The sequence below is a fragment of the Cavia porcellus genome, unplaced genomic scaffold (assembly GCF_034190915.1).
Source record: "Cavia porcellus strain 051 isolate PalLab524CR breed Dunkin Hartley unplaced genomic scaffold, mCavPor4.1 scaffold_1, whole genome shotgun sequence".
NCBI classification, from domain to species: domain Eukaryota; kingdom Metazoa; phylum Chordata; class Mammalia; order Rodentia; family Caviidae; genus Cavia; species Cavia porcellus.
The window spans coordinates 9,864,328-9,887,288 of record NW_026947484.1 but is presented as its reverse complement, the minus strand read 5'-3'; positions in this window follow the sequence as shown (position 1 = coordinate 9,887,288).

The window sequence follows — 22,961 nt, the reverse complement described above, 5'->3', positions numbered from 1 at the left end:
CATTAGTTTTGTGTGACAGTCGGGTTTAGGGTTATGGTTTGGCTTAGGGTTCGGTTTAGAGGGTAAGTGTTACGGCTTTGTTTATAGAGTTAGAGGTTTATGGTTAGGGCTGGGGTTAAGGATAGGCTTAGAGGATTATGGTTAGTGTTAGTGTTAGGGTTTGAGGGTTAGTATTAGTTTTATGGTTAGAGGGTTAAGGCTAGGGATAGGTTGAGGCTTAGGGTGAGATTTAGTGTTAGTTTCAGGGTTAGGGTTAGGGTTTAAGGTTAGGGTTAGGCTTAAGGTTAGGGTTCTGGTAGGGTTAGGGTTAGTGTTAGGGTTAGGGTTAGGTTTAGGGTTAGGGTTAGGGTTAGTGTTAGTGTTAGGGTTAGAGCGTTAGAGTGATATGGTTTGGGGTAGGGTTCGGCTTAGGGTTAGAGTGTTAGGGTTAGGGTTAGTTTAGGTTTAGGATAAGGGTTATGTTTAGGATTAGGGTTAGTATTAGGGTTAGGGTTAGATTTAGGGTTGGACGGTTGGATGTTTACGGTTTGGGTTATGGTTATGGTTAGGTTTAGAGTGTTGGGGTTAGCGTTAGGGTTAGGTTTAGAGGGATAGGGATGGTCTTAGCGTCAGGGTTAACATTAGGTTTAGATGTTAGATTTAGTGTTAGGCTTAGGGTTATGTTTATGGTTATGGTTAGAGGGTTAGGTTTAGAGTCTTATTGATAGGGTTAGGTTTATACTGTTATATTTAGGGTTAGTGTTAGGTTTAGGGTTAGTGTTAAAGTAAGTGTTAGTGTTAGGATTAGTGTTAGGTTTAGAGTAACGTTTAGGGTTAGGTTTCTGTTTGGGTGATGTTTGGGTTTATGGTTATGCTAGGCTTAGGGTTAAGATTAGAGGGTAAGTGTTAGGGTTATGTTTAAAGAGTTAGAGCGTTAGGGTTAGGGTTGGGCTAAGATTAGGGTTAGAGTCTTACAGTTAGGGTTAGTGTTAGGGTTTAGGGTTAGTATTAGTGTTAGGATTAGAGCGTTAGGACTAGGGCTAGTGTTAGGGTTAGAGTTAGGGTTAGTTTTAGGGTTAGGGTTAGGGTTTAGGGTTAGGGTTAGGGTTAATGTTAGGTTAGATTTAGGGTTAGGTTTAGGGTTAGGGTTAGTGTTAGGGTTAGGGTTAGTTTTAGGGTTAGGGTTCGGGTTAGTGTTAGTGTTAGGGCGTTAGAGGGATAGGGTTAAGGGTAGGATTAGGCTTAGGGTTGCAGGGTTAGGGTTAGGGTTAAGGTTAGGTTTACGATAAGGTTTAGGATTATTTTTAGTGTTAGGGTTAGCGTTACGGTTAGTATTAGGGTTAGGGTTAATGTTAGGTTTAGGTTTAGAGGGTTGGAAGTTTAGGGTTAGCGTTATGGTTATGGTTCGGTTTAGAGGATTGCGGTTAGCATTAGGGTTAGGTTTAGAGGGTTAGGGATGTCTTAGCGTCAGGGTTAGCGTTAGTGTTAGAGGTTAGGTTTAGTGTTAGGGTTAGGGTTAGTGTTATGGTTAGGGTTAGAGGATTAGGTTTAGAGTCTTATGGATAGAGTTAGGGTTAGAGCGCTAGATATAGGTTTAGGGTTAGGTTTAGGTTCAGGGTTAGGGTTAGAAGGTGACAGGGTTAGGGTTCGGGTTAGTGTTAGGGATATGGTTAGAATTAGAGTGTTATTGTTAGGATTAGGTTTAGGGTTAGGGTTCATGTCAGAGTATTATGGTTAGACTTATGGTTAGAGGGTTAGGGTTAGGGTTCGGGTCAGTGTAAGGTTTGGGTTTAGGGTTAGGTTTAGGGTTAGGGTTAGACGACTGGTTGGTTAGTGTCAATGTTATGGTTATGCATATGGTTAGGGTTAAAGTTAGAGTTACTGTTACTGTTAGGGTTAGGGTTAATGTTTTTGTTAGGGTTTAGGTTTAGGGTTAGTGTTAGGGCTAGTGTTAGGTGTTAAGGTTAGGGTGAGGTTTAGAGTTACAGTTAGGGTTAGATTTAGTGTTAGGGTTAGGTTAGGTTTAGGGTAAGGGTTGGGGTATGGTTATGGTTTAGGTTAAGGTTTAGGTTTAGGGTTATTCTGAGGGTTAGGGTTAGTTTTAGGGTTATGTTTAGGGTGAGAGTGTTAGTGTTAGTGTTATGGTTAGGGTTAGGATTATGGTTAGGGTTAGTGTTAGTGTTAGTGTTAGGGTTAGGGTTAGGTATAGAGTATGTGTTAGGGTTAGGGTTAGTGTTAGAGTTATGGTAAATGTTAGGGTTAGGATTAGGTTTGGGTGAAGTTTGGTTTTAAGGATATGTTAAGGCTTAGGGTTAGGATTAGAAGGTAAGTGTTAGGGTTATGTTTAGAGAGTTAGAGGGTTACGTTTAGGGTTAGGGTTAAGGTTAGGGTTAGAGGGTTACTGTTAGGGTTAGTGTTAGGATTTCAGGATTAGTATTAGTGTTAGTGTTAGAGGGTTATGGCTAGTGTTAGGGTTAGGGTTAGTCTTAGAGTTAGGGTTAGTTTTAGTGTTAGGGTTAGGTTTAGGTTTTAGGGTTAGGGTTAGGTTTAGTGTTAGGGTTATTGTTAGGTTTAGGTTTAGGGTTAAGTTAGTTTTAGGGTTAGAGGATTAGAGGGTTAGGGTTCGGGATAGTGTTAGGCATATGGTTAGCATTAGAGGATTATTGTTAGGATTAGGGTTAGGGTTAGGGTTAGGGTTAGGGTTAGTGTTAGGTTTAGGGTTAGTTATAGGCTTAGGGTTAGGTTGAGGGCTAGGGTTAGACGATTGGGTGGTTAGGGTTAGGGTTATTGTTATGAATAGGGTCAGGGTTAGAGTGAGAGTTACTGTTACTGTTAGGGTTAGTGTTAAGGTTTGTGTTACGGTTTAGGGTTAGGGTTATTGTTAGGGCTAGGATTAGTGTTAGGTTTTAGGGTTAGGGTTAGGGTTATAGTTACAGTTAGGGTTAGATTTATTGTTAGGTTTAGGGTTAGGGTTGGCGTAAGGGCAAGTTTTAGGTTTAGGGTTAGTTTTAGTGTTAGGGTGAGGGTTAGGTTTACATTTGGTGTTACATTTTGGGTGAGAGTGTTAGGGTTAGGGTTATGGTTAGTTTTAGGTTTATGGTTAGGGTTAGTTTTAGTGTTAGGGTTAGGGTTAGGTTTAGAGTAAGTGTTAGTGTTAAGTTTAGTGTTAGGGTTGGGGTAACGGTTACGTTACGATTAGGTTTGGCTGAAAGTAGGTTTAGGGTTATGGTTAGACTTAGGGTTAGGGTTAGAGGGTGTTAGGGCTATGTTTATAGAGTTAGAGGGTTACGGTTAGGTTTGGGGTTAAAGATAGGCTTAGAGGATTACGGTTAGGGTTAGTGTTAGGGTTTGAGGGTTAATATTAGTGTTACGGTTAGAGGGTTAAGGGTAAGGATAGGTTTAGGCTTAGGGTGAGATTTAGGTTTAGTTTCAGGGTTAGGGTTAGGGTTAGGGTTTAGGGTTAGGGTTAGCGTTAGGGTTAGGGTTAGGGTTATGGTAGGTTTAGGGTTAGTGTTAGGGTTAGGGTTAGTTTTCGGGTTAGTGTTAGTGTTAGGGTTACATCGTTAGAGTGATAGGGTTAGGGGTAGGGTTAGGCTTAGGGTTACAGTGTTAGGGTTAGGGTTAAGGTTAGGTTTAGGATAAGGCTTAGGTTTAGCATTAGGGTTAGTCTTAGGGTTAGGGTTAGATTTAGGCTTTAAGGGTTGGATGTTTACGGTTACGGTTATGTTTATGGTTAGGTTTAGAGGGTTGGGGTTAGTGTTAGGGTTAGGTTTAGAGTGTTAGGTATGTTCTTAGCTTCAGGGTTAGCGTTAGGTTTAGATTTTAGGTTTAGTGTTAGGGTTAGGTTTAGGTTTATGGTTAGGGTTAGAGGGTTAGGTTTAGAGTCTTATTGATAGGGTTAGGTTTAGAGTGTTACATTTAGGGTTAGGGTTAGGTTTAGGTTTTGGTTTAGGGTTAGAGGGTTAGAGGGTTAGGGTTCAGGTTAGTGTTAGGGATATGGTTAGCATTAGAGTGTTATTTTTAGTATTAGGGTTAGGGTTATGGTTCACGTTAGAGGATTTTGGTTAGACTGATGGTTAGAGGGTTAGGGTAAGGGTTCGGGTTAGGGTAAGGTTTAGCGTTAGGGCTAGGGTTAGATGATTGGATGGTGAGTGTTATGGTTATGGTTATGGATAGGGTTAGGGTTAGAGTTAGAGTTACTATTACTGTTAGGGTTAGGGTTAATGTTTGTGTTAGGGTTTAGGGTTAGGGTTAGTGTTAGGGCTAGTGTTAGTGTTAGTGTTAGGTGTTAGAGTTAGGGTGAGGTTTAGAGTTACATTTAGGGTTAGATTTAGTGTTAGGTTTTGGTTACATTTAGGGTTAGGCTTGGTTAAAGGGTAAGGTTTAGGTTAAGGGTTAGGTTTAGGGTTAGGGTGAGGCTTAGGGTTAGGTTTGGGGTTACGTTTAGGGTGAGAGTGTTAGGGTTAGGTTTATGGTTAGGGTTAGGTTTATGGTTAGGGTTAGTGTTAGTGTTAGGGTTAGGGTTACTGATAGAGTATGTGTTAGGGTTAGGGATAGTGTTAGTGTTAGGGTAATGGTTTGGCTTAGGATTAGGTTTGGATGAAAGTTTGTTTAGGGTTGTGGTTAGGCTTACGTTAAGGATGAGAGGGTAAGTGTTTGGTTTATATTTACAGAGTTAGAGTGTTAGGGTTAGTGTGGGCATTAAGGTTAGTGTTAGAGCGTTACGGTTAGGGTTAGTGTTAGGGTTTGAAGGTTAGTATTAGTGTTTGGGTTAGAGGGTTAGGGCTAGGGTTCGGGTTAGGTTTAGTGTTAGGGCTAGTGTTAGTGTTAGGTGTTAGGGTTAGGGTTAGGGTTAGAGTTACAGTTAGGGTTAGGGTTAGGGTTAGGGTTAGGGTTAGGTTTGGGGTAAGGGTAAGGTTTAGGTTAATGGTTAGGTTTAGGGTTAGGGTGAGGCTTAGGGTTAGGTTTGCGGTTACGATTAGGGTGAGAGTGTTAGAGTTAAGGTTATGGTTAGGGTTAGGTTTATGGTTAGGGTTAGTGTTAGTGTTAGAGTTAGTGTCAGGGTTACAGTAAGTGTGAGGGTTAGGGTTAGTGTTAGTGTTAGGGTAACGGTTAGGGTTAGGATTAGAGTTGGGTGATGGTAGGGTTTAAGGTTATGGTTAAGCTTAATGTTATGTTTAGAGGGTAAGTGTTAGGGTTATGTTTAGATAGTTAGAGGGTTAGGGTTAGGGTTAGGGTTAAGGCTAGCTTTAGAGGGTAACTGTTAGGGTTAGTGTTAGGGTTTGAGGGTTAGTATTAGTGTTAGGGATAGAGGGTTCGTGCTAGAGATAGGGTTAAGCTTAATGTTAGATTTAGGTTTAGTTTCAGGTTTAGGGTTAGGGTTAGGGTTAGGGTAAGGGTTAGTTTTAGGGTTAGGGTTACAGTTAGGGTTAGGGTTAGTTTTAGGGATAGGTTAGGTTTAGGGTTACTGTTACGGTTAGTGTTAGTGTTAGTGTTAGGATTAGAGTGTTAGAGGGATAGGTTTAGGGGTAGGGTTAGGCTTAGGTTTAAAGGGTTAGGGTTAGAGTTAAGGTTAGGTTTAGGGTTAGGGTTAGTGTTAGGGTTAGCATTATGGTTAGTATTAGGGTAAGGGTTAGGTTTAGGGTTAGAGGGTTGGATGTTTAGGGTTAGGGTTATGGTTATGGTTAGGTTTAGAGGGTTGTGGTTAGCGTTAGGTTAGGTTTAGAGGGTTAAGGTTAGTCTTAGAGTCAGGGTTAGCGTTAGGGTTAGAAGTTAGGTTTAGTGTTAGGGTTAGTGTTAGGGTTATGGTTCGGGTTAGAGTGTTACGGTTATGGTTAATGTTAGGGTTTGACGGTTAGTGTTAGTGTTAGGGTTAGAGGGTTAAGGCTAGGGTTAGGGTTAGTGTTAGGGTTAGAGTTAGGGTTAGGGTTATGGTTAGTGTTAGGGTTAGGGTGACGGTAAGGGTTAGGATTAGGTTTGGGTGACTGTTGGGTTTAGGCTTATGGTTAGGCTTAGGGTTAGCTTTAGGATTAGGATTGGGTGATGGTAGGGTTTAAGGTTATGTTTAGCCTTAGGGTTAGAGCGTTAGGTTTAGGGTTAGGGTTAGGTTTAGGTTTAGGGTTATGGTGAGGGTTAGGTTTAGAGGGTTAAGCTTAGGGTTAGGGTTAGGGTTAGGGTTAGGGTTAGTGTTATTGTTAGGGTTAGGGTTAGGCCTAGGGTTAGAGGGTTAGGGTTAGGGTAAGGGTAAGTTTTAGGTTAAATTTAGGTTTAGGGTAAGGCTTATGTTTAGGATTAGTGTTAGTGTCAGGGTTAGCGTTATGGTTAGTTTTAGGGTTAGAGTTAGGGTTAGGGTTAGGGTTAGGGTTAGGGTTAGTGATAGAGTATGTATTAGGGTTAGGGTTATAGGATTGGATGTTTAGGGTTAGGGTTACAGTTATGGTTAGGTTTAGAGTGTTGGGGTTACCGTTAGGGTTAGGTTTAGAGGGTTAGTGTTGCTCTTAGTGTCAGTGTTAGAGTTAGGGTTAGAGGTTAGGTTTAGAGTTAGGGTTAAGTGTAGGGTTATGGTTAGGGTTAGAGGGTTAGCTTTAGAGTCTTATTGATAGGGTTAGTTTTAGAGCTTTAGGTTTAGGGTTAGGTTTAGGGTTTGGGTTAGGGTTAGGGTTATGTTTAGGGTTAGCGTTAAGCTTAGGGTTAGGTTTAGGGTTAGGGTTAGAGTGTTAGTTTTAGTGTTAGGGTTAGGTTTAGGGTTAGGGTTAGGGTTAGCGTTAGAGGGTTAGAGGGTTAGGGTTCGGGTTAATGTTAGGCATATGGTTAGCGCTAGAGGGTTATTGTTAGTATTAGGGTTAGTGTTAGAGTTCATCATAGAGCATTATGGTTAGACTTATGTTTAGAGGGTTTGGGTTAGGGTTCGGGTTAGTGTAAGGTTTAAGTTTAGGGTTATGTTTAGCTTTAGCGTTAGGCTTAGGGTTAGGTTTAGGGCTAGGGTTAGACAATTGGATCATTAGTGTTAGGGTTATGGTTATGGATAGGTTTAGGGTTAGAGTTAGACTTACTGTTACTATTAGGGTTGGGGTGAGGTTTGTGTTAGGATTTAGGGTTAGGGTTAGTGTTAGGGCTAGGGTTAGTTTTAGGTGTTAGGTTTAGTGTTAGGTTAGAGTTACATTTAGGGTTAGATTTAGTGTTAGGGGTAGGGTTAAGTTTAGGTTTAGGGTTGGGGTAAGGGTAAGTTTTAGTTTAAGGGTTAGTTTTAGGGTTTGGGTGTGGGTTAGTGTTAGGTTTGGGGTTACGATTAGGGTGAGAGTGTTAGGGTTAGGGTTATGTTTAGGGTTAGGTTTTTGGTTAGGGTTAGTGTTATTGTTAGGGATAGGGATAGGGATAGGGTTAGGCTTAGGGTTAGAGGTTTAGGGTTATGGTTAAGGTTATGTTTAGGGTAAGGCTTAGGTTTAGCATTAGAATTAGTGTTAGGGTTAGCATTATGGTTAGTATGAGGGTTAGGGTAAGAATTAGGTTTAGGGTTAGAGGGTTGGATGTTTAGGGTTTGGGATAGGGTTAGTGTTAGGCTTAGTGTCAGAGTGTAAGAGGGTTAGGGTTAGGGATATGGTTAGTTTTAAGTTTAGTTTTAGGGTTAGAGTTAGTGTTAGGGTTAGGGTTATGTTATGGTTAGGGTAACGGTTACGGTTAGAATTATGTTTGGATGACCCTTGTGTTTAGAGTTATGGTTAGGCTTAGGGTGAGGATTAGAGGGTATGTGTTAGGCTTATATTTAGAGAGTTAGAAGGTTAGGGTTAGTGTTAGTGTTTGAGGGTTAGTATTAGTGTTAGGGTTAGAGGGTTAGGGCTAGGGCTAGGGTTAGGGTTAGGTTTAGAATTAGGGCTATTTTTAGGGTTAGGTTTAGGGTTAGGGTTTAGGGTTAGGGTTAGGGTTAGTTTTAGTTTCAGGTTTAGGGTTAGGGTTAGTGTTACCGTTTGTTTTAGGGTTGGAGGGTTGGAAGTTTAGGTTTAGGGTTAGAGTTATGTTTAGGTTAAGAGGGTTGTGGTTAGCGTTAGTGTTAGCTTTAGAGGGTTAGGGTTGGTTATAGGGTCAGGGTTAGCGTTCAGATTAGAGGTTAGGGTTCGTGTTAGGGTTAAGTTTAGGGTTATGATTAGGGTCAGAGGGTTAAAGGTTACGTTTATGGTTTAGGGCTAGTGTTAGACGATTGGATGGTTAGTGTTACGGTTATGGTTATGGATAGGGTTAGGGTTAGTGTTAGAGTTACTGTTACTGTTAGGGTTAGGGTTAATGTTGGTGTTAGGGTTTAGGGTTAGGGTTAGTGTTAGGGCTAGGGTTAGTGTTAGGTGTTAAGGTTAGGGTTAGTGTTAGAGTTACAGTTAGGGTTAGATTTAGTGTTAGGGTTATGTTAGTTTTAGGGTTAGGATTTGGGTAAGTTTAAGGTTTAGGTTAAGGTTTAGGTTTAGAGTTAAGGTGATGGTTAGTGTTAGGTTTGGGGTACGTTTAGGGTGAGAGTGTTTGGGTTAGGGTTATGGTTAGGGTTAGGTTTATGGTTAGGGTTAGTGTTAGTTTTAGGGTTAGGTTTAGGGTAAGAATAAGTGTTATGGTTAGGGTCAGTGTTTGGGTTATGGTAACGGTAAGGGTTAGGATTAGGTTTGGGTGACTGTTGGGTTTAGGGCTATGGTTATGCTTAGGGTTAGGATTAGAGGGTAAGTGTTAGGGTTATGTTTAGAGAGTTAGAGTGTTAGGGTTAGGGTTAGTGTTAGCGTTAGGTTTATGGTTAGGTTTAGGGCTTGGTTTAGACGATTGGATGGTTAATGTTAGGGTTATGGTTATGGATAGGGTTAGGGTTCGAGTTAGAGTTACTGTTACTGTTAGGGTTATGGTTAGAGTTGGAGTTACGGTTTAGGGTTAGGGTTTGTGTTAGGGCTAGGGTTAGTGTTAGGTGTTAGGTTAGGGTTAGGGTTAGAGTTACAGTTAGTTTTAGATTTACTGTTAGGCTTAGTTTAGGTTTAGGGTTAGGGTTGGGGTAAGGGCACGGTTTAGATTAAGGGTTAGGTTTATGGTTAGGGTGAGGGTTAGGGTTAGGTTTTGGGTTACATTTAGGGTGAAAGTGTTAGGGTTAGTGTTATGGTTATGGTTAGGTTTATGGTTAGGGTTAGTGTTAGTGTTAGGGTTAGAGCGTTAGAGGGATAGGGGTAGGGGTAGGGTTAGGATTAGGGTTACAGGGTTAGGGTTAGTGTTAAGGTTAGGTTTATGGTAAGGCTTAGGTTTAGGATTAGGTTTAGTGTTAGGGTTAGCGTTATGGTTAGTCTTAGGGTAAGTGTTATTGTTATGGTTAGGGTTAGGGTTACAGTTCACCTTAGATGTTTATGGTTAGACTAATGGTTAGAGCGTTAGGGTTAGGGTTAGGTTTTGGGCTAGGGTTAGTGTTAGGTTTTAGGATTAGAGTTATGGTTAGTGTTACAGTTAGGGTTAGATTTAGTTTTAGGTTTTGGTTAGGTTTAGGATTAGGGTTGGGGTAAGATTAAGGTTTAGGTTAAGGGTTAGGTTTAGGGTTAGGGTGAGGCTTAGGGTTAGGTTTGGGGTTATGCTTAGGGTGAGAGGTTTAGTGTTAGGGTTATGGTTAGGATAAGGTTTATGGTTAGTGTAAGGGTTAGGGTTAGGGTAAGCGTGTTAGGGTTAGTGTTAGGATTAGGGTAACTGTTAGGTTTAGGATTCGGTTTGGGTGACGGTTGAGTTTAGGGTCATGGTTAGGCTTAGGGTTAGGATTCGAGGGTAGGTGTTAGTGTTATGTTTAGAGAGAATGTTAGGGTTAGGGTGGGGTTAAGGTTATTGCTAGAGGGTTACGGTTAGGGTTAGGGTTAGGGATTGGGGGTTAGTATAAGTGTTAGGGTTAGATGGTTCGTCTACGGCTAGGGTTAGGTTTAGGTTATAGTTAGGGTTAGTTCTAGGGTTAGGGTTAGTGTTAGGGTTTAGGTTTAGGTTTAGGGTTCGGGTTAGTTTTAGGTTAGGGTCAGGGTTAGGGTTAGGGTTAGTTTTAGCGGGTTTGGGTTAGGGTTAAGGTTAGGTTTGTGGTAAGGCTTAGGTTTACGATTAGGGTTAGTGTTAGAGTTAGCGTTGCGGTTAGTTTTTGGCTTAGCGTTATGGTTAGGTTTAGGGTTAGAGGGTTGGATGTTTAGGGTTAGGATTATGGTTATGGTTAGATTTAGAGCATTGGGTTTAGCGTTAGTGTTAGCTTTAGTGGGTTACTGTTGGTCTTAGTGTCAGGGTTGGCTTTAGGGTTACAGGTTAGATTTAGTGTTAGGGTTAGGGTTAGGGTTATGGTTAGGGTTAGAGGGTTGGGTTTAGAGGCTTATTGATAGGGTTAGGGTTAGAGTGTTAGATTTAGGGTTAGGGTTAGGTTTAGGGTTAGGGTTTGTTTCGAGGGTTAGGTGGTTAGGGTTCTGGTTAGTGTTAGGGATATGGTTAGCATTAGAGTGTTTCTGTTAGGATTATTTTTAGTGTTAGGGTTCACGTTAGAGGATTATGGTTAGACTTATGTTTAGAGGGTTAGGGTTAGCGTTCGGGTTAGGGTAAGGGTTAGGTTTAGGGCTAGGGTTAGACGATTAGGGTTAGGGTTAGTGGTAGGTTAGGGCTAGGGTTATGTTTATGGCTAGGGTTAATGTTAGTGTTAGGGTTAGAGTAAGTGTTAGGTTTAGGGTTAGTGTTTGGGTTAGGGTAATGCTTAGGGTTAGGATTAGGTTTGAGTGAAGGTTGGGTTTAGGGTTATTGTTAGGCTTAGGGTAAGGATTAGAGGGTAAGTGTTCGGGTTATATTTAGAGAGTTAGAGGGTTAGGGTTAGGGTTGGGGTTTAGGTTAGGTTTAGAGGGTTACGGTTAGGGTTTGTGTTAGGGTTTGAGGGTTAGTTTTAGTGTTAGGGTTAGAGGGTTAGGACTAGGGCTAGGGTTAGGGTTAGGGTTAGAGTTAGGGTTAGTTTTAGTGTTATGGTTATGGTTAGGGTTTAGGGTTAGGGTTAGGGTAAGTGTTAGGGTTAGTTTTAGGGTTAGGATTAGTGTTTGGGTTAGGGTTAGTTTTAGGGCTGGGTTAGTCTTAGTGATAGTTTCAGGGATAGAGCATTAGAGGGTTAGAGTTAGTGATAGGGTTAGGCTTACGGTTAGAGGGTTAGGGTTAGTGTTAGGTTTAGGGATAGGTTTAGCGTTAGGGTTAGTTTTAGTGTTAGGGTTAGTGCTAGGCTTAGGATTAGGGTAAGAGTAAGTGTTCGGGTTAGGGTTAGTGTTAGGGTTAGGTTTAGTGTTAGGGTTAGTTTTAGGATTAAGATTAGTGTTTGGGTTAGGGTTAGTTTTAGGGCTGGGTTTGTGTTAGTGATAGTGTCAGGGATAGAGCGTTAGAGGGTTAGAGTTAGGGATAGGGTTAGGCTTAGGGTTAGACGGTTAGGGTTAGTGTTAGGTTTAGGGATAGGTTTAGGGTTAGGGTTAGTTTTAGTGTCAGGGTTAGTGTTAGGCTTAGGATTAGGGTAAGAGTAAGTGTTCGGGTTAGGGTAAGTGTTAGGGTTAGGGTAAAGTTTAGGGTTAGGATTAGGTTTGTTTGACTGTTGGATTTAGGGTTATGGTTAGGCTTAGGTTTAGGATTAGATGGTAAGTGTTAGGGTTATATTTAGAGACTTAGAGGGTTAGGGTTAGGGTTAGAGTGATACAGTTAGTGTTAGTGTTAGGATTTGAGGGTTAGTATTAGTGTTAGGGATGGAGGGTTAGGGCTAGGGATAGGGTTAGGTTTAGGGTTAGAGTTAGGGTTAGTTTTAGGGTTAGGGTTAGCGTTAGGGTTTAGGGTTAGGGTTAGGGTTAGTTTTCGGGTTAGGTTTAGGGTTAGGCTTAGTGTTAGGGTTAGGTTTAGGTTAAGGTTTAGGATTAGGGTTAGTGTTAATGTTAGGGTTAGAGCGTTAGTGTGATAGGGTTAGGGGTAGGGCTAGGCTTAGGGTTAGGGGGTTAGGGTTAGGGTTAATGTTAGGTTTAGGGTAAGGCTTAGGTTTAAGATTAGGGTTAGTGTTAGGGTTCACGTTAGAGGATTTTGGTTAGACTTATGGTAAGAGGGTTAGGGTTAGGGTTCGGGTTAGTGTGAGGGTTTGGGTTAGTGCTAGGGTTAGATGATTGGATGGTTAGTGTTAGAGTTATGGTTATGGATAGGGGTAGGGTTAGAGTTAGAGTTACTGTTACAGTTAGAGTTAGGCTTAAGGTTGGTGTTAGGGTTTAGGGTTAATGTTAGTTTTAGGGCTAGTGTTTGTGTTAGATGTTAGGGTGAGGGTTAGGGGTAGAGTTACAGTTTGTGTTAGATTTAGTGTTAGGGTTAGGTTAGGTTTAGGGTTAGGGTTGGTGTAAATGTAAGGTTTAGGTAAAGGGTTAGTTTTAGGGTTATGGTGAGGGTTAGTGTTAGGTTTGGTGTTAGGATTATGGTGAGAGTGTTAGGGTTAGTGTTATGGTTAGGGTTAGGTTTATGTTTAGGGTTAGTGTTAGTGTTAGGTTTAAGGTTAGTGTTATGGTTAGGGTAATGGTAGGGTTAGCATTAGGTTTGGGTGGCGGTTGTGTTTAGGATTATGTTTAGGCTTAGGGTAAGGATTAGAGGGTAAGTGTTCAGGTTAAATTTACAGAGGTAGAGGGTTAGGGTTAGTGTGGGGTTTAAGGTTAGGGTTAGAGGGTTTCTGTTAGGGTTAGTGTTAGGGTTTGAGAATTAGTATTAGTGTTAGGGTTAGAGGGTTAGGGCCATTGCTAGGGTTAGGGTTAGGTTTAGAGATAGGGTTAGGGTTAGGGTTAGAGTTAGTGTTAGTTAGGGTTAGGGTTAGGGTTAGGGTCAGTGTTAGGGTTAGGGTTAGGGTTAGGTTTATGTTTAGGGTTAGGGTTAGGGTTAGGGTTAGTGTTAGTTTTAGGGTTAGGTTTAGAGTAAGTGTTAGGTTTATGGTTAGTGTTATGGTTAGGGTAATGGTTAGGGTTAGGATTAGGTTTGTGTGGCTGTTGTGTTTAGGATTATGGTTAGGCTTAGGGTAAGGATTAGAGGGTAAGTGTTCAGGTTAAATTTAGAGAGTTAGAGGGTTAGGGTTAGTGTGGGGTTTAAGGTTAGGGTTAGAGGGTTTCTGTTAGGGTTAGTGTTAGGGTTTGAGAGTTAGAGTTAGTGTTAGGGTTAGAGGGTTAGGGCCATTGCTAGGGTTAGGGTTAGGTTTAGAGATATGTTTAGGTTTAGGTTTAGGGTTAGGGTTAGGGTTAGTGTTAGGGTTAGCGTAACGGTTAGGGTAAGGATTAGGTTTGGGTTATGTTTGGGTTTAGGGTTATTGTTAGGTTTATGGTTAGCATTAGAGGGTAAGTGTTACGGTTATGTTTAGAGAGTTAGAGGGTTAGGGTTAGAGTTATGGTTAAGGTTATGGTTAGAGGGTTACGGTTAGGGTTAGTGTTAGGGTTTGAAGGTTAGTATTAGTGTTATTGGGAGAGGGTTAGGGCTAGGGATAGGGTTAGGGTTAGGGTTAGAGTTAGAGTTAGTTTTAGTGTTAGTGTTAGGGTTTAGGGTTAGGGTTAGGATTAGGGTTAGGGTTAAGGTTAGTGTAACTTTTTGTTTTAGAGCGTTAGAGGTTTAAGGTTAGGGGTAGGGTTAGGCTTTGGGTTAGAGGGTTAGGGTTAGGGTTAAGGTTAGGTTTAGGGAAAGCCTTAGGTTTATGATTAGGTTTAGTGTTAGGGTTAGCGTTACGGTTAGTATTAGGCTTAGGGTTAGGTTTAGGTTTTGCGTTAGAAGTTTGGATGTTTAGGGTTAGGGTTATGTTTATGGTTAGGTTTAGAGGGTTGGGGTTGGTCTTAGGGTCAGGGTTAGCGTTAGGTTTGGAGGTTATGTTTAGTGTTAGGGTTAGGGTTAGGGTTATGGTTAGAGTTAGATGGTTAGAGTTTAGGTCTAGTGTTCGGGTTCGGGTTAGGGTTAGGGTTAGAGTCTTAGGGATAGGGTTAGTGTTAGAGTGTTAGTTTTTTGGTTAGGGTTAGCTTTAGGGTTACGGTTAGGGTTAGGTTTAGAGGGTTAGAGGGTTAGGGTTCACGTTAATGTTAGGTATATGGTTAGCATTAGAGGTTTATTGTTAGGATTAGGGTTAGGGTTAGGGTTCACGTTAGAGGATTATGGTTAGACTTATGGTTAGAGGGTTAGGGTTAGGGTTCAGGTTAGGGTAAGGGGTAGGGTTAGGGTTAGGGTTATTCTATTTGATGGTTAATGTTAGGTTATTGTTATGGATAGGTTTAGGGTTAGAGTTAGAGTTACTGTTATTGTTAGGGTTAGGGTTAAGGTTTGTGTTAGGGTTTTGGGTTAGCGTTAGTGTTAGGGCTAGGGTTAGTGTTACGTTTTAGGGTAAGGGTTAGTGTTAGAATTACAGTTAGGTTTAGATTTAGTGTTAGGTTTAGGGTTAGGTTTAGGGTTAAGGTTGGGATAATTGTAAGGTTTAGCTTAAGAGGTAGGGTTAGGTTTAGGGTGAGGGTTAGGGTTAGGTTTGGGGTTACATTTAAGGTGAGAGTGTTAGGGTTAGGGTTATGGTTAGGGTTAGGTTTATGGTTTGGGTTAGTGTTAGTGTTAGGGTTAGGGTTAGAGATAGAGTAAGTGTTAGGGTTACGGTTAGTGTTTGGGTAAGGGTAACGGGTAGGGTTAAGATTAGGTTTGGGTGATGGTTGGGTTCAGGGTTATGGTTAGGCTTAGGGTTAGGATTAGAGGGTAAATGTTAGGGTTATGTTTAGAGAGTTAGAGGGTTAGGGTTAAGGTTAGTGTTTGAGGGTTACGGTTATGGTTAGTGTTAGGGTTTGAGGCTAAGTATTAGTGTTAGGGTTAGAGGGTTAGGGCTAGGGCTAGGGTTAGGGTTAGGGTTAGAGTTAGGGTTAGTTTTAGGATTAGGGTTAGGGTTTAGGGTGAAAGTTAGAGTTAGGGTTAGGGTTAGTTTTAGGGTTATGGTTAGGTTTAGTGTTAGTGTTGGGTTAGTGTTAGTGTTAGGGTTAGAGCGTTAGAAGGTTAGTGTTAGGGGTAGTGTTAGGCTTAGGGTTAGAGGGTTAGGGTTAGGCTTAAGGTTATGTTTAGGGTAAGGCTTAGGTTTAGGATTAGGGTTATTGTTAGTGTTAGCGTTACGGTTACTATTAGGCTTAGGGTTAGGTTTACGTTTAGGTTTAGATGTTTGGATGTTTAGGTTTAGGGTTATCATTATGGTTAGGGTTAGGTTTGGGGTTACGATTAGGGTGAGAGTGTTAGGGTTAGTGTTATGGTTAGGGTTAGGATTATGGATAGGGTTGGTTTTAGTGTTAGGGTTAGTGTTAGGGTTAGAGTAAGTGTTAGGGTTAGGTTTAGGGTTAGTGTTAGGGTTAGATAACGGTTAGGTTTAGGATTAGGGTTGCATGACAGTTGGGATTAGGGTTATGGTTAGGCTTAGGGTAAGGATTAGAGGGTAAGTGTTCGGGTTATATTTAGAGAGTTAGAGGGTTAGGGTTAGGGTGGGTGTTAAGGTTAGGGTAAAAAGGTTACTGTTAGGGTTAGGGTTAGGGTTAGGGTTAGGGTTAGTTTTAGGGTTAGGTTTAGTGTTAGGTTTAGGGTTAGGTTTAGTGTTAGGGTTAGGTTTAGTGTTAGAATTAGGGTTAGTGTTAGGGTTAGGGTTAGGGTAAGAGTAAGTGTTGGGCTTAGGGTTAGTGTTATGGTTAGGGTCAAGTTTAGCATTAGGATTAGGTTTGACTGACGGTTGGGTTTAGGGTTATGGTTAGGCTTAGGGTTAGGATTAGAAGGTAAGTGTTAGGGTTATGTTTAGATAGTTACACTGTTAGGGTTAGGTTTAGGGTTAAGGTTAGGGTTAGAGGGTTACGGTTAGGGTAAGTGTTAAGGTTTGAGGGTCAGTGTTGGTGTTTGGGATAGAGGTTTACGGCTAGGGATAGGGTTAGGGTTAGGGATAGAGTTAGGTTTAGTTTTAGGGTTAGGGTTAGGGTTAGGGTTTAGGGTTAGGGTTACGGTTAGGGTTAGTTTTAGGGTTAGGTTTAGGGTTAGGGTTAGAGTGTTAGGGATAGGGTAAAGGTTAGGTTTAGGGTAAGGTTTAGGTTTCGGATTAGCATTAGTTTTAGTTTTAGGGTTAGGGTTAGGGTTAGGGTTACGGTTAGGGTTAGTGTTAGGGTAAAGGTTAGTTTTTGGGTTAGGGTAACGGTTAGTGTTAGGATTAGGTTTGGGTGAATGTTGGGTTTAGGGTTATGGTAAGGCTTAGGGTTAGGATTAGAGCGTAAGTGTTAGAGTTATGTTTAGACAGTTAGAGGGTTAGGGTTAGGGTTAATGTTAGGCTTAGAGGGTTACGGTTCGGGTTAGTGTTAGCGTTTGAGGGTTAGTACTAGTGTTAGGGATAGAGGTTTAGGGCTGGGGCTAGGGTTAGGGTTAGGTTTAGGGTTAGGTTTAGTTTTAGGGTTAGGGTTAGGGTTAGGGTTTTGGGTTAGGGTTAACCTTAGGTTTAGGGTTAGGGTTTTGGTTAGTTTTAGGGTTATGGTTAGTGTTAGGGTTAGTGTTAGTTAGGGTTAGGGTTAGGGTTAGGGTTAGGTTTAGGGTTAGAGTTAGAGTTACTGTTACTGTTAAGGTTAGGATTAAGGTTTGTGTTAGGCTTTAGGGTTAGGTTTAGTGTTAGGGCTAGGGTTATTGTTAAGTGTTAGAGTTAGGGTTAGGTTTAGATTTACAGTTAGGGATAGATTTAGTGTTAGTGTTAGGGTTAGGTTTAGGGTTAGGGTTGGGGTAATGGCAAGGTTTAGGTTAAGGGTTAGGTTTAGGGTTAGGGTGAGGTTTAGTGTTAGGTTTGGGGTTACGTTTAGGGTGAGAGTGTAAGGTATTGGGTTATGGTTAGTGTTAGGTTTATGGTTAGGTTTAGTGTTAGTGTGAGGGTTAGTGTTAGTGATAGAGTAAGTCTTAGGGTTAGGGTTAGTGATAGGGTTAGGGTAACGGTTAGGGTTAGGATTAGGTTTCGTGAAGCTAGGGATTAAGGTTATGGTGAGGCTTAGAGTTTGGATTAGAGGGTAAGTGTCAGGGTTATGTTTAGAGAGTTACAGGGTTAGGGTTAAGGTTAGGATTAGAGGTTTACTGTTAGGGTTAATGTTAGGGTTTGAAGGTTAGTATTAGTGTTTGGAATAGAGGGTTAGGGCTAGGGATAGGGTTAGGCTTAGGGTTAGATTTAGGGTTAGTTTCTGGGTTAGGATTAGGATTAGGTTTAAGGTTAGGGTTAGGGTTAGGGTTAGTTTTAGGGTTAGGCTTAGGGTTAGGGTTAGGGTTAGTGTTAGGGTTAGGTTTAGGGTTAGGGTTAGGGTTAGTGTTAGTTTTTGGGTTAGAGTGCTAGAGAGATAGGGGTAGGGGTCGGATTAAGTTTAGGGTTAGAGGGTTAGATTAAGGACTAAGGTTAGGTTTAGGGTAAGGCTTAGGTTTAGGATTAGGATTAGTGTTAGGGTTAGCGTTGTGGTTAGTATTAGGGTTAGGGTTAAGATTAGGTTTAGGGTTAGAGGGTTGGATGTTTAGGGTTAGGGTTATGGTTATGGTTAGGTTTAGAGGGTTGGGGTTAGCATTAGGGTTAGGTTTAGAGGGTTAAGGTTTGTCTTAGGGTCAGGGTTAGTGTTAGGGTTAGAGGTTAGCTTTAGGGTTAGGGTTAGGGTTAGAGTTACGCTTAATTTTAAAGGGTTAGGGTTAGAGCGTTACGGGGTTAGGGTTTGGTTGAGTGTTAGGAATATGGTTAGCATTAGGGGGTTATTGTTAGGATTAGGGTTAGGTGTAAGATTCACGTTAGAGGATTATTCTTAGACTTATGTTTAGAGGGTTACAGTTAGGGTTCGGGTTAGGGTAAGTTTTAGGGTTAGGGCTAGGGTTAGATGATTGGATGGTTAGTGTTAGTGTAATGGTTACGGATAGGGTTAGTTTTAGAGTTAGAGTTACTGTTACTATTAGGCTTAGGGTTAAGATTTGTGTTAGGGTTTAGGGTAAGGGTTAGTGTTAGTTATAGTGTTGGTGTTAGGTGTTAAGTTTAGGGTAAGGGTTAGAGTTACAGTTAGGGTTAGATTTAGTGTTAGGGTTAGGTTAGGTTTAGGGTTAGGTTTGGGGTAAGTGTAAGGTTTAGGTTAAGGGTTAGGTTTAGGGTTAGGGTGAGGGTTAGGGTTAGGGTTAGGTTTGGTGTTTGTGTTAGGGTTAGGGTTAGGTTTAGATTTAGGGTTAGGTTTAGTTTTAGGGTTAGGGTTATTGTTAGGGTTAGGGTAGGGTTAGGTTTAGGGTTAGGGTTAGGGTTAGGGTTAGTGTTAGGGTGAGGGTTAGGTTTATGGTTAGGGTTAGGATTAGTGTTAGTGTTAGGGTTAGAGTGTTAGAGGGTTAAGGTTAGGGTTAGTGTTAGAGTTAGGGTTAGGGTTAGGGTTAGTTTTATTTTTAGGGTTAGGGTTAGGGTTACAGTTAGTTTTAGGGTTGGGTTAGAGCATTAGAGGGTTAGTGTTAGGGGTAGTGTTAGGCTAAGGGTTAGAGGGTTATGGTTAGGGTTATGGTTAGGTTTTGGGTTACGGTTAGGTTTAGGTTTAGGGTTAGTTTTAGGGTTAATGTTAGTGTTAGGTTTACGATTAGGGTTAGAGTAAGTGTTAGGGTTAGGGTTAATTTTAGGGTTAGGGTAACGGTTAGGGTTAGGATTAGGTTTGGGTGACTGTTGGGTTTAGGGTTATGGTTAGGCAGGGTTAGGGTTAGAGGGTAAGTGTTAGAGTTATGTTTAGAAAGTTAGAGGGCTAGGGTTAGGGTTAATGTTAGGCTTAGAGGGTTACGGTTCGGGTTAGTGTTAGTGTTTGAGGGTTAGTAGTAGTGTTAGGGATAGAGGGTTGAGGCTAGGGCTAGGGTTAGGTTTAGGTTTAGGGTTAGGTTTAGTTTTAGGGTTAGGGTTAGGGTTAGGGTTTAGGGTTAGGGTTAGGCTGAGGGTTAGGGTTATGGTTAGGTTTAGTGTTAGTGTTAGTTAGGGTAGATTTAGGGTTAGAGTTAGGGTTAGGGTTAGAGTTAGAGTTACTGTTACTGTTAAGGTTAGGGTTAAGGTTTTTGTTAGGCTTTAGGGTTAGGGTTAGTGTTAGGGCTAGGTTTATTGTTATGTGTTAGAGTTAGGGTTAGGTTTAGAGTTAGTGTTACGGTTAGGTTTAGGGTTAGGGTTGGGGTAAGGGCAAGGTTTAGGTTAAGGGTTATGTTAAGGGTTAGGGTGAGGGTTAGGGTTAGGTTTGGGGTTACGTTTAGGGTGACAGTGTATGTGTTAGGGTTATGGTTAGTGTTAGGTTTATGGTTAGGTTTAGTGTTAGTGTTAGGGTTAATGTTAGGTTAGTGTAAGTGTTAGGGTTAGGGTTAGTGCTAGGGTTAGGGTAATGGTTAGAGTTAGGATTAGGTTTGGGTTACTGTTGGGTTTAGGGTTATGGTTAGGCAGGGTTAGGATTAGAGATTAAGGGTTAGAGTTATGTTTAGAAATTTAGAGGGTTAGGGTTACTGTTAACGTTAGGGTTAGAGGGTTACGGTTCGTGTTAGTATTAGGGTTTGAGGGTTAGTAGTAGTGTTAGGGATAGAGGGTTAGGGCTAGGGCTAGGGTTAGGGTTTGATTTAGGGTTAGGTTTAGTTTTAGGGTTAGGGTTAGGGTTAGGGTTAGGGTTTAGCGTTAGGTTTAGGGTTAGGGTTAGGGTTAGGGTTAGGGTTATGGTTAGGTTTAGGGTTACGGTTAGGGCTAGTGTTAGTGTTAGTTACGGTTAGGGTTAGGGTTAGGGTTAGGGTTAGGGTTAGAGTTAGAGTTACTGTTACTGTTAGGGTTGTGGTTAAGGTTTGTGTTAGGGTTTATTGTTAGGGTTAGTGTTAGGGCTAGGGTTATTGTTAAGTGTTAGAGTTAGGTTTAGGTTTAGAGTTACTGTTAGGGTTAGATTTAGTGTTAGTGGTAGGGTTAGTTTTAGGGTTAGGGTTGTGGTAAGGCAAGGTTTAGGTTAAGGGTTATGTTAAGGGTTAGGGTTAGGTTTAGGGTTAGAGTGTTGGATGTTTAGGGTTAGGGTTATTGTTATGGTTAGGTTTAGAGGGTTAGGGTTGCTCTTAGGGTCAGGGTTAGCGTTAGCTTTAGAGGTTAGGTTTAGGGTTAGGTTTTCGTTTAGGGTTATGGGAAGGTTTAGAGGCTTACTGATAGGGTTAGGGTTAGAGTGTTACATTTAGGGTTAGGGTTAGGTTTAGGGTTAGGGTTAGAGTTAGAGGGTTAGAGGGTTAGGGTTCGGGTGAGAGTTTGTGATATGCTTAGCATTAGAGTGTTATTTTTAGGATTAGGGTTAGGGTTAGGCTTCACGTTAGATGATTATGGTTAGACTTATGGTTAAAGGGGTATGGTTCGGTCTGGTAAGGGATAGGGTTAGGGCTAGGGTGAGACGATTGGATGGTTAGTGTTAGGGTGATGGTTATGGATAGGGTTAGGTTTAGAGTTAGAGTTACTGTTACTGTTAGGATTAGGGTTAATGTTGGTGTTATTGCTTAGGTTTAGGGTTAGTGTTACGTCTAGTGTTGGTTCTAGGTGTCAGGCTTAGGGTTAGGGTTAGAGTTACAGTTAGGGTTAGATTTAGTGTTAGGGTTAGGTTAGGTTAAGGGTTAGGTTTGGCGTAAGGGTAAGTTTTATGTTAAGGGTTATGTTAAGGGTTAGGGTGAGGGTTAGGTTTAGGTTTGGGGTTACGATTAGGGTGAGTGTGTTAGGGTTAGGGATTATGGTTAGGGTGAGGTATTTGGTTAGGGTTAGTGTTATTGTTAGGGTTAGGGATAGTGTTAGGCTTAGGGTGAGAGGGTTAGAGTTAGTTTTAGAGTTAGGGTTAGGTTTTTTTGTTAGTGTTATGTTTAGTGTTAGGTTTAGGGTTAGGGTTAGGGTTAGGTTTACGGTAAGATTAAGTGTTAGGGTTAGGGTTAGTGTAAAGGTTAGGGTTAGGATTAGGTTTGGGTGACCGTTGCTTTTAGGGTTATGGTTAGGCTTAGGGTTAGGATTAGAAGGTAAGTGTTAGGCTTATGTTTCGAGAGTTAGAAGGTTAGGGTTAGGGTTAGGATTAATGTTAGGTTGAGAGGGTTACGGTTAGTGTTCGTGTTACGGTTTGAGGGTTAGTATTAGTGTTAGGGATATAGGTTTAGGGCGAGGGATAGGGGTAGATTTAGGGTTAAAGTTAGGGTTAGGTTTAGGGAGAGGGTTAGGCTTAGATTTAGTGTTAGGGTGAGGGTTAGTTTTAGGGTTAGGGTAGGGGTAAGGGCATGGTTTAGGTTAAGGGTTAGGTTTAGGGTTAGGGTGAGGGTTAGGGTTAGTTTTGGGGTTACATTTAGGGTGAGAGTGTAAGGATTAGGGTTATGGTTAGTGTTAGGTTTGTTGTTAGGTTTAGTGTTAGTGTTAGGGTTAGGGTTAGTGTTAGAGTAAGTGTTAGGGTTAGGGTTATTGTTAGGGTTAGGGTAACGGTTAGGGTTAGGATTAGGTTTGGTGAAGGTAGGGTTTAAGATTATTTTGAGGCTTATGGTTAGGATTAGAGGGTAAGTGTCAGGTTTATGTTTAGTGAGTTACAGGGTTAGGGTTAGGGTTAAGGTTAGGTTTAGAGGTTTACAGTTAGGGTTAATGTTAGGGTTTGAGGGTTAGTATTAGTATTTGCAATAGAGGGTTACGGCTAGCGATAGGGTTAGGCTTAGGGTTAGATTTAGGGTTACTTTCCGGGTTAGGATTAGGATTAGGTTTAAGGTTAGGGTTAGGGTTAGGGTTAGTTTTAGTGTTAGGCATAGGGTTAGGGTTAGGGTTAGGGTTAGTGTTAGAGTTAGGTTTAGGGTTAGGGTTAGGGTTAGTGTTAGTTTTTGGGTTAGAGTGTTAGATAGATAGGGGTAGGGGTCGGATTAAGCTTAGGGTTAGAGGGTTAGATTAAGGGCTAAGGTTAGGTTTAGGGTAAGGCTCAGGTTTAGGATTAGGATTATTGTTAGGGTTAGCATTACGGTTAGTATTAGGGTTAGGGTTCGGGTTAGTTTTAGGGTTAGAGTGTTGGATGTTTAGGGTTAGGGTTATGGTTATGGTTAGGTTTAGAAGGTTGAGGTTAGCGTTAGGGTTAGGTTTAGAGGGTTCGGGTTGGTCTTAGGGTCAGGGTTAGCGTTAGGTTTAGAGGTTAGCTTTAGTGTTAGGGTTAGGGTTAGAGTTATGGTTAGGGTTACAGGGTTAGGTTTTGAGGTTTACTGATAAGATCAGGCTTAGAGTGTTAGATTTAGGGTTAGGATTAGTTTTAGGTTTAGGGTTAGGGTTAGAGTGTTACGGGGTTAGGGTTCGGTTGAGTGTTAGGAATATGGTTAGCATTAGAGGGTTATTGTTAGGATTAGGGTTAGGGGTCGGGTTCACGTTAGAGGATTATGCTTAGACTTATGGTTTGAGGGTTAGAGTTAGGGTTCGGGTTAGGATAAGGTTTAGGGTTAGGGCTAGGGTTAGATGATTGGATGGTTAGTGTTAGTGTTATGGTTATGGATAGGGTTAGGTTCAGAGTTAGAGTTACTGTTACTATTAGGGTTAGGCTTAAGGTTTGTGTTAGGGTTTAGGGTTAGAGTTAGGGTTTGGGCTAGTGTTGGTGTTAGGTGTTAGGGTTAGGGTTAGGGTTAGAGTCACAGTTAGGGTTAGATTTAGTGTTAGGTTTAGGTTAGGTTTAGGGTTAGGTTTGGGGTAAGTGTAGGATTTAGGTTAAGTGTTAGTTTTAGGGTTAGGGTGAGGGTTAGGGTTAGGTTTGTTGTTACGTTTAGGGTGAGAGTATTAGGGTTACGGTTAGTTTTAGTGCTAGTGTTAGGCTTAGGGTTAGGTTTAGTTTTAGTTTTAGGTTTAGGTTTGTTTTAGGGTTAGGGTTAGTGTTAGTGTTAGGGTAGGGTTAGGTTTATGGTTAAGGTTAGGATTAGTGTTAGTGTTAGGGTTAGAGCATTAGAGGGTTAAGGTTAGGGTTATTGTTAGGGTTAGAGTTAGGGTTAGTTTTAGGTTT